The 13,938-nt window shown below is 41.3% G+C and overlaps 1 protein-coding gene across 7 annotated transcripts in view; it reads right to left on the reverse strand.

Annotated features, from left to right (window-relative positions):
- The window catches only part of tspan18b (tetraspanin 18b), a 44,508-nt gene that overhangs the window by 13,677 nt on the left and 16,893 nt on the right, over positions 1-13,938 (reverse strand). The window lies entirely within an intron of this gene.

Genomic DNA, 13,938 nt, shown 5'->3' on the forward strand with positions numbered 1-13,938 from the left:
TATCCCAGGAGTATTCTGGCTGATAGAGCCAGCCACATCATCCCGCCGACACACCATATTGCCAGCCGACATCAGATTCACCAGGACGCAGAACCCAACCGACAGTGGCAGCAACACACCATCCCCCATACAGAATACAGGAGCTCTGATTGCATCTAGGAAAGGCAATCAGAGCCTGAGTGAGGAAACGGACAAATCTGAGAAGTGGGGAGATGCACTGGAATGATACACTCCCTTATCACTTGAATTCAGACATTACAAAGAATATGCTCAGGGAATCAATAACATCTCCACAGTGGCTACACACGCATGGGGAGCCAAAGGATGTAGCGCTTGTTTAAAAGACTCATTTATAAAATATTTATCATACGGCTAAGCTAACATACAACCCAAGCAATACAACATAGTAATCCCTTTCCATTTACTTTCAAGTCTCTTACAACAGCAGCAGGTAGGTGCATAATACATTATCATGTCTGTAATTTAGCTCTGAGCAAAAGAGTGGTCAAATTATATCCTGAATGCCTGTTGCAGAGGTAGTCTCTCCTGAACCCCTGTTTAGAGAGCTATTAGCTGGTGGAGAGCAACAGTGGTGAGGGTCTGCATTATTTTTTGGTTTCCATGGAAACCTTTTCACGGGAAAGTGGAGCACCAATAGGATCGCAGAGCCTCATTGAATCGGTTATGGGGGTGAGATGAGAGATCAGCGCAGACGGCTGAGAAAGCACAACAATAGAACGAACCCTCGAGGGAGACTAGAAAGGCCAGGCCACTGAGGGTCCGACAAAGCGGGGAGAGACTCAACACTAGAGAAAAGGTTTCATCTACATCCGCTCAATAGCTTTCCTTTTAAATAAATCTCTCTCGCCAACTAGTCATTGACATTTAAGCTCACGAGCACTGCGAGCAATTTAAACATCAAGGCAGCGACTAATTGATTAGCCTCTGCTGGTATTTCAAGCTCTGACAATATTATTGCATCACCAACATCTATCTTGTGTGTGAGACAGTAGCACGTTATAAATTAGGACATACAGTATGTAGCTATCCCTTGTAGTCACAATAGATAGCAGAGGAAACTGTAGTAGTCATAAAGGAATAACAGGAATTAAGGGGACAGTATGCTTCAAACAAAGTGCTTGTTGTTGTCAAGCAGCATCTGAAACCCCTATCTGCCACACCTGTGTGAGCCTGCGGGGGTTGCATTCAACAATTTCCCAAAACAACAATCTGACAAGCATGTCCACAGTCTTAAGAGAGTGTCTTAAAGTGGTAAATGTTAATGTGACATCCCCATTTATAAGATTCTTGCCCCTCTTGCTTTTCAACCTGCTTCCAAGTGTGGCTCTTTGCAACAGCTAGTAATACTTTTGCCTACAGACATAGTCGTACAACACATTGCACAAAGTAGTTTATTTCTACTAAGGATAGAGATGGAGGGTCTAAGGATCGGTGTTAGGCAGTAACACTTTAAAGTAAGTATGTATTTGAAATTCAGTTATTACATTTCAGTTACTAATCCCAGTAACGCTCCATTACTTTTACACTTAGGGGTTGGCATTCTTGCTGTCTTACTGGTATTAAAGGAGGGGTTGACATCAGTAGGTCTCTGCATTCAGCCGACAGACTGTTCTGGAGGAGGACAAACACGACTCGCAATAATTCCAAAGTTGTCTTATACAAATATTGTGAATTCTTAGCCGGCTTGCTAATAGTTTTGGTTCAGAGTGTGTGAATCGTGTAGCTGAGGTCAGGACTGGAGTGCTGTGTGCAGTCACCAGGGCTATGCTAGCACTAGCCGTTGGATGGTCAATAAATCCTTCTAGATTGTATCCTCCCTGCTTTTTAAACCACAAATGTCTCATTTTCTATTTCTACATGTGCGAAATACAAAAGATGTAACATTTGGCTGTAGAGGATTTTGAGTTGTTTAAAGGCAACTTTGACAGAGTAACAAATGTAAAGTAACAAGTAATATAACATGTAACTTTTGCTGCTGAGTAATGAGTAAAGTAATGTAATTACTTTTACAAGGAGTAATGTGTAATCAGTAATTGATTATAATTGATTATATTAATATAAATTAAAGTAACTTGAGTAAAATTTGTGATTTGTGTGATATTGGGTTGTAAAAATTGACTTGACTTTGAACATACTTCAGCCTTTACTGTGTGTGCGCTATTGGCTGGGGACATGTCATTTGTGCTTTCTTTTCACCTCCAGAAGACACCTCATCCTGTCAATCAGGCTGGCAACCTTGATAATGCTGTTAGAGGTCAAAGAACAGCAAGGATTTCGGCCAGCAACTCTTCCTCCGGAGACAGGAAGTGGATAGTAAAACGAGGGAGGAAGTGACAATTCTTCCATCTACACCTCACAGCTGGGCTTGAACTCAGTTTCTCACCAATGTTGACAAGACTGAACCTTGGAGCTTTAGAAATGACTCCAAACGGGGAAATAATGACCTATGGGGAAACCTTCATAAACACACTAAATGAAAGGAAAAATCTACAGCTGTGGATGTCAGCTCTCTGCAGACATCTCCAGCCAACTTCTGACAGAGTCCATATACGTCATGCTCTAATATTATAGATATGAAAAAAGAGGGCAATTGCCAGCAGCCATATATCTCCTGAACGTCCGCTCTAATGAGGGCAGTGCTGAGACAGAATTATCGCTGTACCCCATCTGGATTTATTGATCTAATGGTGTAAGTCAACCACCAAAGATAAAGATAAACCACCACGATGGAGAAACAATCCGCGCTCTGATCAGAGGGCATCACACAACTAATCACTCACTCTCCTCTATCTCTGGACACAGCTAACCCACTGTTTTCTTTGTTCTTCCTTTTACATTAGCTGCTCTGGGGGTTACACAACGGGCAAGTGTATTCTGTCATTTGGAGTACACAATTATTTCAGCTAAAAGATGCAAACTGAACTCATTAAGCAGTCTTCTGTTTTCTCAGTGTTAATCGTTTTGGACTAAATGGAAACCTGATAAGAATGCAGCCCCTGAAAATGTGTTCGGTGGGTACTGGTTTGATGCTGATGAAAGCTGACACTGTGTCCACCTCTTTGGTAAGTCAGAGGCAAACATTAGCCAGGCCTCTTCTCTTTGTAGCAGGTTCTTGAAGGCAGCAGCCCGTATCTTTCACCTCTAAAAAGATGGCCTCATCAAAGACCGGTGAGTGTCTTACACAGACCCTTTCAAACATCTGTAACCTGCTATAATTACACAACAGCAACTTCTCCCTGGTGACACCATGATGAAGAACAGCAACCAAACTAACCAACTACTTGTTGTTATTTTCTTTAACCCATACCTGTCTTACTTAACTAACCGCCTCATATACCACCACCAAACTTTCACCCAAGGCTAGGCCCCCTGTCTCTGAGGAGCCAGGGGCCTGGGGGGCATCACAACATCGCTTTGAAGTTGGGCGATTAAAGAGGAAAGACCTGTCGAATTGGGATGATGGGGCTAAGGTTGGAGGAGGGGGAGGATCAGTACGAGGGACAGGAAAGGCTGTGAATACTGAGAGCTCGGGCCCGTGGGACACAATTAAGAGCAAGGATTTTTTAGTGAGGGTTACAAAAACACAGCAAGGATACCAGCAGTGCAGCCTTCCAAGCCAAGGTAAGAGTTCATTACTACAAACACAGAGGGGGCTGGGGCTGTTAAATTCTCACCAGTTTGTTCACCGATCCCCCCCCCCCACAGCCCTGCGAGCTGACGAACGGCCGTATGATAACCATTTCCATCGCCGTTAAATCCTAAAGCCCAGTAAAGCTTGAGAATCACGCAGCTCACAGCTCACAGCTCACAGAGAGGAACGGAGATAAAGAGCCAGGCTGCCTGCACAAAGAGGAAGTTTGCATAGAGTCTTCCCTCAGGATGTTTTCCCCAGCTAAAACATGACTTATGCATAGAAGACAACACACCAGATTTGTAGTCCTTTAAAAATAGTGAAATATTTTTTATGAAAACAAAAATACTGAAGCGATGAATTGTTCCTCAACCTACACATGTTGCTCAGCCTAATCCTATTTACTGTAAACAGAGGTACAGTTTACCACAGTATGGCAGTATGATAACACTTGCAGCATAATAAGTGATTGCAACACCTGAAACAAGTATCCAGTGAGAATCCATGGTATTTTGTACTAAAACATATGCTGTCCTGTGTTATATTTTCCACAAGACATTTCATGTAGAAATATGCAGCCACTGTTATCCTATAAGTCAAACCAGCCACTTAAACATGTGTTAAGAACACATCTGGTAACCATTTCTAAGCCTCATTTAAATCTTGCTAAAATACCATAAAGCAGTAGGTTCTGTATATTTGTCGAAGTCAGATTCTGTAGCAAAGAACATCATAGCAATGGTCATCACAAAGTCACAGAGAGAAATATCCTCTACCTCTCATGCTGCCTGTTATTGGGAGTATCTGTCAATAATATGCCCTCACCTTGACCCTCCTGCCAGTTTGAGACTCATGAAGCTGTTTAGTGTGCTGACAAACAATGTGGTAAATATCTCAATGCAGAAGATACAGAAGAAGTGGAAACAGATTCTTTGCTCAATGGGACCAGATGCAACTTATTTTGATAATGAAAACCAGCGGAGGGCATTTGAGTTTGGACTCCACCACAAGCAAACCTCCTTCTCTGAAATAGCCATTTTGCTCATATGCATGATGAGCGACACCAGAGCAGTGTATGTTTGGCTTTTGTTAACTTAATTCTTGCTCTACTTGGCAATTGTCTCTTCATTTCACAGCAATCCAAATAAAAAACAAAAGCAGTGACAAAACTGGGATTAGTATAAAATATGAAAAGAAAAAAAAGAAAATGAGAATATAACCAAAAGATGGGCTGAGGGACACTTGGATCACTGCCTGGGACTTACGAAATTGGAACAGCCCAAAATCTGAGGCCCAGTGAGTCTGGATAACATTTCTGATGGTTTTCATTGCATACCTTACTGAGCACACCCAGAAAATCTTACGTCAATGTTCATACAACACTCTGGAATTCATATGATGGTTTGTATGTGTGATGGAGTGATTGACTGATTCCAAGACAATATTTGTATTTGGCATATTTGAGGCAAACAGTTGTTTTTAACCATGTTCAGACAAGGTAAAACAAGGCTGTGCTTAAACAACGCATTGACTTCCTTTGTTTATGAGCACAAACATGTGGGTCACATTAGTAGACAAAAGTATAAACAAACATGGAGGAAGATGGCCAGTTTATATCCGAGATCTGGTGCTATTTTATTTCACAACTCTATTATGGCAATGCATCAAGATCTGGGTGGCTTACCACCTCTGCTAAACAACTTCCTGGAAAACAATGTCCCTCTCTTACCCAACATCCTACTTAAAGAGTGTCATTGAAAGAATCAATCAACTGTTGTAAACCAAGTGTTCAAAAAGTAGCCAGAAACAAAAATTGAAATATTGAATTACAGAAATGAAACACTTAACCACCGTCAATATGGAATCAGCACCTTAAGAATCAATATCATATCATATCCAAGCAGGTAGCTCCGGGTCTGAGAAGTGAAGTCAATGCAGAAGTGCCTTAAATCTGGAGACTTTCTAATGGCCAGCAGGGGGAGACTCCACTGGCTCCAAAAAGAAGTCTGATTATACAGAGGTTTATGGGAAAATGACCCTACGTCTCACTTGATTTATTACCTCAGTAAACAGTTTCCTAATGAGTTTATAGTCTCAGTTGCGAGTTTCAAAACATCTTCTATACACCATGATGTTCATTTTGTAAATTATGGTCCCATTTAGAGTAAAACAGACAATAAGCAGGGTATGCTTTAGGGCATGGCTACGTTGTGATTGACAAGTCGCTACCATGGTGACAACGTTGATAACTTAACGTAACCATGGCTGGTCAGGTTTCCGGTAAGTACATTTTGTTTTAATGGTTTTCAGCTGTTTTCCGCCAGCGAAAATTGGCATTAGCATAGAATCATAATCAGAGTTAACCATAGACTGTAAATGCACCGTGCTAAGCAAGCTAGCAGTTAGCTATGGTCAGCTCTACCCTCTTGTCCAAATATAGTGACTCAAAAAATCAAAGATAGCGACGTTCAAATCCAAGATGGCGATGGTCAAATTGCCTCAAGGCTTCAAAGCAGTCCACAAACCAATGGGTGATTTCACGGTGACTACATCCATATTTTTTTTACAGTCTATTATCATATCATAGCATATCACATCACATCATATCACATATAATCCATGAGGCTCCCTGCTGCTTCCAATCTCGGTTAGAGGAACATGTAATGAGCTGAATGTAGAGTGACCATCAAATGAATCAGGCAATAATGTTTTGATCTCATGTAGACAATTACTGCATGTGCATGTTAAAATCCATTGCTTGTGCCCCACTTTAATGAGCAACAAAGAAGATCCATCTAATTAAATGTCTCAAGTTATGCAACACAAATAAAATAGGCTGTTAGCCTTAATTGTTTTTTTACTCATACCACCTACAAATACAGGCATAAATCAACTCTTTATAACTACATACAACTAATATAGACAACAGTACTTACTGATGTTGTAAGTTAGATAAAACTGTAGTTGTTTTTTTTTCACCAATTCAGCAACTTTGTGTAACAGACATACTGTATTTGTTTATTTGTGTCCCCCAGCAGGTTTCCCCATCTGTCGGACCCCCGCTGCAAGTAAGAAATATGTCTTTGTCCATTTCACAACTATTACTAATATTTGGTGAAACAATTCAAACTGTAGTAATGCTTAACATTGGACATGTGAAGAGTTTACATCCGGGTGAATTTACTGTAGGAGTAACTGGGGCAACAGACTGCGTGCCAACAATATTTGACTTGAGCTTAGCAGTAATTGTGCTCTATTGAACTGCATAAGGCAGAGCTCCACTACAAGAATGAAAGCCAACTCACACATATTGTACAAGCTGCATAGGAAAGTATGCAACAGCACATTATGGCAAATTTCCTGCATACAGAGAGATGGTAGTCTGTGTCTTTGTGGATTTTGCAGGGGGCTGTACAGGAGCAACAGGGCAGGTGTCCCACTGGGTTATGAGAGCCAGAAGCTTTGCATCTGGATCATTTCCTCAGCCCAGAGGGGCTCCATACTGGGACCTCCTCATAAAGCTGCACATGTGCCGAAGAAACCCAAATCCCTCTATTTCAGCCTGTATGTGGTGGCTGTGGTGATAGCAGGTAACAAGCTGTGACAAACACACACACTCATCACAGAGAGAGAGAGAGAGCAGTGAAAATGACTCATGCTTTTTGTCTCTCAAACTGTCAAATATGCTAATTTGCCACTAATGGCCAAATAGCCTGAAAATGTGTGTCTGCATGAGGGTAAAAATGATTTTATCAATGTTCTTTGGCAGAACAGGCTAAGACCGAAGGCAGGAGGATTATTGGAGATGAAACTGGGATAAAGTCAAGCCATGAACTGTGTGAGTAAGGGTTTTTCTGCACACTCCAAAAACCTTCAGTTGCACTCCTTTCCACACTGGTTCACTCTAAGCTTGGTACTCCCAGGACAAAGAGTTGAAAAATATCCTTTGAGGGGATATCTTGCCTCTATGTGAGTCCCAAGAGAAAGGCAGGAGGGACTGAGAGGTGGAAAAAAGGAGTTGGACATTTTCCATGGTCCAAACTCGTGAAAATGCAGGAGTGCATTTAAGGAGCATTCCTTTGATAGGCTGAGGAAGCCACAAGCGGGGAGATGTCAGGAGAAATCATGCTTGGCTCAACACAAAAAGCACTCAGAGAAATGAGATTTAATCTGCTGAGCTTAGAGTGTATTAGCCAGATGTAAACAGTGAGTGCCAACTGTGAGAAAGTTAACTTCCACAGCACGGCTGCATGGAAAAAACACAATGCACAAAACATCAAACACTACCAATGAAAGAAACTCTGCAAACAGAGATGTTTGACGGCCAAAATAAAACTTTCACAAGCTGGGGACATTGCAGTTCTGGGAATCAGGGGGTTAAGGTTAACTGGCCACACTGAAACACTTTCTCTCTGAGAATACTCTGCCTGCAGGCCCAAGCTGTGGGAAAGGGAGTTTATGCAATTACATCACATTGATTTATGGGAGACAGAAGAAAGATGGGGAAAGGATGGAAACTGAGCTGCTTGGAGGCGGTCCAAGATTAGGTCCCTGAAGAAACGCAAGTCAATAGGTTTACACCACAAAACATGATGGATCTGGGACAATTGTGTGGGGATGAATGTGGTCAGAGAAACACAGACAACACTATGAGGTCAGACCTACCTAAAATTATTGGTTTTGATTTAAGACTGAAAACACACACAACTATGAGAGCAGCCATAATTGTAATGCAGAGGCTTCTCGATGAACCTGCTCATGGAGCACATGCAGATAACAAGTTCAGAATAGTAATAACACCACCGCTGAGCTTACTTTGAATTTTCTCAACTCTTGGGAACCAACGACAACTGTTGTGCTTGAGCAGATGCTGCTGATGCTGCCTTGAGTATTAATTGGGGGTAGTGATGAAATTGTGAGTAACGCACCCAAGCGTGCGCTGCAGCTTCAGCGGGGGTGCATATCTCCATCAGCCCACCGCAGCATACGTTATAAATAAACAGCCCATTTAAGTGCTCCTCACTACTGTAACAGGACCACAGGAGTGACCACAGCTGGGATATTTATGGTGTTCTCCTGCTTATTTAAACGTTTGCATGTGACTTGAGATTTAAAAAGCAAAACCCTACAAAAAAAAAAAGCTACACGTACAGCTGAAACGGAGCAACTAATCACTTGTGGAGGTAACTAAAGCGGCGTTCATCGAATTGCCACAGATGAATGTTGCGTATTGTTTAGAGAGGTCTATATAAGGACAAAATATCTCATCAGGAGAGGCCTACACAACAAGGAAAAATATGTAACTCTCAACTGCGTGAGACTTATGTTGATACGAGCCACCAAATGGTGAAAATATGAGCAAAGCAGGAGGAGATTACAGAAGATATAATATAATGAGCTGGGGAGGTTCAGTAGGAGATATTGAACGGTTATGTTTTTTTTTAACTTTCAAAATCTCCAGCTGTCTGCAAAGTCTCAGTCTGCTTGGTTCAGGCCAAAGGCAACAGAATAAATATGTACACACAAAGAGAGCCAGCCAAACATTTGAAGGTGCTGTTTTGAAAGCTTGCAGTATAGACAGGCGGGTGAGGTGGGAGGGGAGGGGAGATTGCTCTAGATTTGGCAAATGTATGGAAAGCTCACACAGAAATGTTTTGAGGAGGAAAAGGTTGGACATCTGTTCCTTATTAAGTAAAAAGCAGTCCGTCCAATTCCAAACTGCCTGCAGAGATAAGCGAAAGTGGTTTTGGTAATTGCTCACAACATCGGCTCTCTGCTCTTCTTTGTTTATTCTGTGCATCGTTTTAATGTGGTGAGATTAAATGAGATCATCTCCGGTTATTGACTAGGACTAAATTTTAGTTAAGTATTAAACAAAGTGATATATGAATATAAAAGTTGTTTTATCTGTGTTGAATTCTGTTTTGTATAAGCTGTCCAATCAAAGCACTGATTTGTACATTTTTGGCATTCAGGTTCAGAGCGTGTATAGCAAACAGACAGACAGATGAATTTTTAACAGTATAGCTTGACAGATAAAGTCAAAATAACCTCTGCACATTCAGGGGTTCTCAGAGACACCCACAAAATTACTTTGGCTTCAACATTGGTGCTGAAGCGTTTCACATGGGATGTGTCTCCTGCCAAGTGTTATCAGGAGAGATGATCTGGGTCTGTTTCTCCGGGGTGTATACTCTTGGAGAAATGCCTGAGCATTCTGTTTTTTTTTTTTGTTTTTTTTGTTAAACAAAAGCCTCACGTCACACCCAGGTGGTCAAGATAAGGTTGGACGACTTTGCTGCTGCTGGCCTATAGTCCTGACGTGGGACAAGTGCCAAATCAGTGGGAAGACACCCAAGATCACCTGATGTTCCACTGAAAAAAAAAAAACATCCCTCAGAGAGTCAGTTTGTTTGTTTAACCACTTAAATCAATGAGCACTGCAGCCAATTTAATTTCACATACTGGAGACACCTGCAGTGCCTGTGCTATCTCTGACAAACACATGCAAAGGTGATCCCTGGATTCAACTGTCAGAAACGTTTGGACTGAAATACATTTTCATGAAAATATCAAACTCCTTTAATATATTTCAAATGGTTAAACAGTGGCTAGCTTTCCTGTGCAGTGGATTCTCGTTTTTCCTAAGCTTCAAAGACAGGAAGATGCAGCCAGGCAAGGATTAAAGAAAAAAGGAATTATGCTTCACGGTGTGCGTGTGTTTACCCTAATAACTATTAGCAAAGAAAATTTACAGTGAGGAAAATACCTCCTCAACTCAAAGAGATATGTCTATTTTTGCTCTTCTCTTCTCTTCTAAGAAAACCTACAGTAGCTTCTTAAGAATTCTCTGTGGAAGTTGATCCACAGAGTTTATTAAATGCAGCACATTCCCTCTGTGGTAATGGTAGCGTGGTTTGCTTGTGGCTGTAACACACAGGCTGGCATTGACCGAATGTTTGCCCAAAGGACAGAGGCCGTGTTTTAGTGCAGTGACCCGTGAATGCTGTCTCGAGTAGCGCACTTTTAAAGTGGTGGTGGGCTAAAAATTTCATAAAGCGGCATCAAAAAATCATGAAGCAGCGAGGCGCTCAGTCTTCGCTGTCTAATTGTTTCCCCCTTTGAGGAGTAAAAATAACTAACAGCATGCACATTTGATCTGCTGTTAAAAAGAAAAGGCTATTACTTAGTTAGACATGCAGGGGCTGGTCAGACAAATAAATTCATTGGTGTACGAGACACGCAGGGGAAGTCGTCCTCCAGCGAGTCCAAGAACCATCACAGGAATCTTCACACAAACTAGCCTGGGTCACTGAAGTATGCTTGGGTCGCTTGAATGACCTCAATTGGCTTTACGGCTACACTGTAAGTAACAGTTCAGCCCCCCTTTGTGCTTCAGTTTTAAAACACGTGGTTTAATGGTGTTATTGTGGGCAATAAATAAAATGACACAGAAGAACTACTACCAGAAAAAAAAGCTACACACCTGTATTGCACTCTTCTGGCAAACCAGAAAACAGGTTCTAAATGCAGACAGACGGATGGCCCTGAACTACACCGCTACTAGTTTAGAAGCTCTAAAGATTTGAAGTTGCTGTTCTTTAACAAGGTGAAGCGCATTTCTTGGAGGCTTGTGATCCTGGCAGGAGTGAGATCATTAGCTGGCCCTTCTCCCAAGTTACCCCAGGTAGAAGTTGAAACCCGCTGTGTAGATTTTTTTTTTTTTTAATCAAACACTGATCTGTCCCCCTGACGCTGTGGAGGCTGACAAGGAGCCCATATGTCTAATAGACCTGTGGCGAGTCTCACCCTGTGGGAGGGACTGTAACATTGCTGTTATCCCACAGGACCTGCAGGGAGTAACGCTGTGGACAAGGTGTGTGGGCTTCAAAGGCTGCAAAAAGCAGCAAGCCAAGCGGAAAGAAAAATACTGGAGCTTTTTTAAAAAAAAGGTGCTTCCTTTCATACTGGCATGATATTTGAATACAAATGCACATAATAAGATTGCGGAAGGGAGAAACAGAATCACATTAGCCCAGTTACGCCTACTAAAGTTTACAGTATTCACTTCCAAGTCAAAATAAAGAAATCTCTGCTTAGCTAAGGTTTTTCTGTGCCATGTTTACGAGTTGAACGCAAAACATTTAGCCTAGATTCGAGGAGATATGAAGTCCATATACAGTAAATATAAAACAACCTCATTTCCAGTTGAGATGTGCCAACAACACCCAGGCTGCAGGGATGTGTGTGTGTGTGTGTGGGAGAGCCTCATGTACATTTGTGTTTGTGTATTTGAGGTTTGCATGGTTATCACTGACTGGAACGGCAAAACGTTATTAGCAGACTGCGATGCAAACCCAAATCACGCTCAAAATAAATCTCTTAAGAAGTAGTCTATAATTCAGCCGCGCTGGAAAAGCCGATACAGCAGCAACAAGACTACGTCAGATATACCAACTCACAGTCCTCCCTGTGTCTATAAATCTGATGTAACTGCACCATCTCAGCTTCATATCACATCTCCCAATCATAACCTAAACAAGAGAATGCGCATTAATGAGCTAACATCCTGTTCAAACACCTGACATGCATTTAATTTGTTTAAAATGATAATGGGCTAATTATCTAGGTCATCCTTAACAACCCACTGTCCATCCTTACAATAATTCATGCGCTCTAAATTACCAAGTCAATTTGTGGTGAGAGCAACTGTGTGTCTGTATTTGCGTGTAACAATTATCATATCACATTATACTGTGTAGCCCATCATCAGTGATTAAAAATAAACAGGATATTTAGGGGCTTGTATCCCCTTTAGGCAAAGGAATCAAAAAATGCAGAGCTGAATATGTTATAAAATAGGGCACATTAAAAAAAAAGCCCCAGATGACTAATGAGAGTATTCTTGTAAAGCTATATTCTCTTATTCCGTAACTTGGATGGAAAGAGCAGGCGCACTCGAGGAGGAGAAACGAGGAATAGAAAAGGAGAGAGGAGAAAGGGGTGGAGTAGAGCAGCATTGGGACACAGTTGTGGCTGAGGCAACTGAAAAAGAGAAAGACCAGAAGCTGGGAGAGAGTCCCATTTCATCAGAAAAATGCCTGAGTCAGGAGATGAGAGAACCATTAGGCCCAATGAGTCACAGGGAGAGGCTGTAAAAACAGATCTGGGCTGAGCTCGGCTCGCAGTACCATCTCCGAAAAACAGCCAAAGAAGAGTAGAACAGTGACCCAAAATGAACAACAGTGCAACAGTTTGAGTTTGACTCCTCATTATCACTATATATATTAATATATTATATATATATATATATATATATAATAACACAGACATCTGCAAAGATACACGTTAATGTCTCCATGGATTCAGGCTGTCACTTTTTATTCAAAAATTTGAATTAATTGTGGAAAAAAAATATTAATTTGATTTGAAATGATCTGTCTGAATTCACTATTAACAGTGTATAAATGCAACAGGCCATGTCCTGCACTCCAGCAGAGGCGTTTGTAAAAATGCACTGTCACTGATCTATTGCATGGCCTGTTGCCCCCAATACACTAGACGATAGTTGTTATTTTCATTAACACAAGATGGAGTGAGATGTGCTGTGCAAATCCTCTTAGAAGTAAAATCTCGGACAAATGTAAAGCTGTTTGTTGACTTTTAAAAATGCACCTGCCTCACAGTAACGTTACAGCAACATTAAATCTAAAGTCAGCGGCAGCAGATCACAAAGGCTCACAGAGGAGTATCAATGCCTACTTCTCTCATATCTGAATCATGTTTTGTTCAGCCTTGGGGTTTAAAACAAACTGATTGGTTAATCATTTTCTGGTCCCGAGGTCGGTTTGAAACAGATACTGGAACAGAACCAGACACATTAATGTTATCATGCCCCAAAATCTTAAGTATAATAGAAAACAGTGTCTCAGAGTAACACCCGTGCACTTTTGCATGCATGCTTATACCAACCCCAAGATGAGGTTGACTCAAAGTATGTACTGTACTCTGAAAATACAGACAATTGAGTTATTCTTGATCCACCACACATCTTCTCTGGTTCAAAAACAGTGAACAAACCTCCAATTGTGTCGATGAATTATTCCTCTGAACAGAGTCTTTATCAAAATCCTTAACAGGAACCAAGTCATTTAAGCAAGAAACAAGGCACAACGCAAGTCTGACAAGAGTTCCTTATCTGTGAAATGTTTAAATTGGCACCAAATATCATTTTTAGTGAAAAGCCCCAGTGATTGTGGAGAACAATCACACATCCATAAAATGAG

This window comes from Thunnus albacares, chromosome 7 (genome assembly GCF_914725855.1).
Source record: "Thunnus albacares chromosome 7, fThuAlb1.1, whole genome shotgun sequence".
Lineage (NCBI taxonomy): Eukaryota > Metazoa > Chordata > Actinopteri > Scombriformes > Scombridae > Thunnus > Thunnus albacares.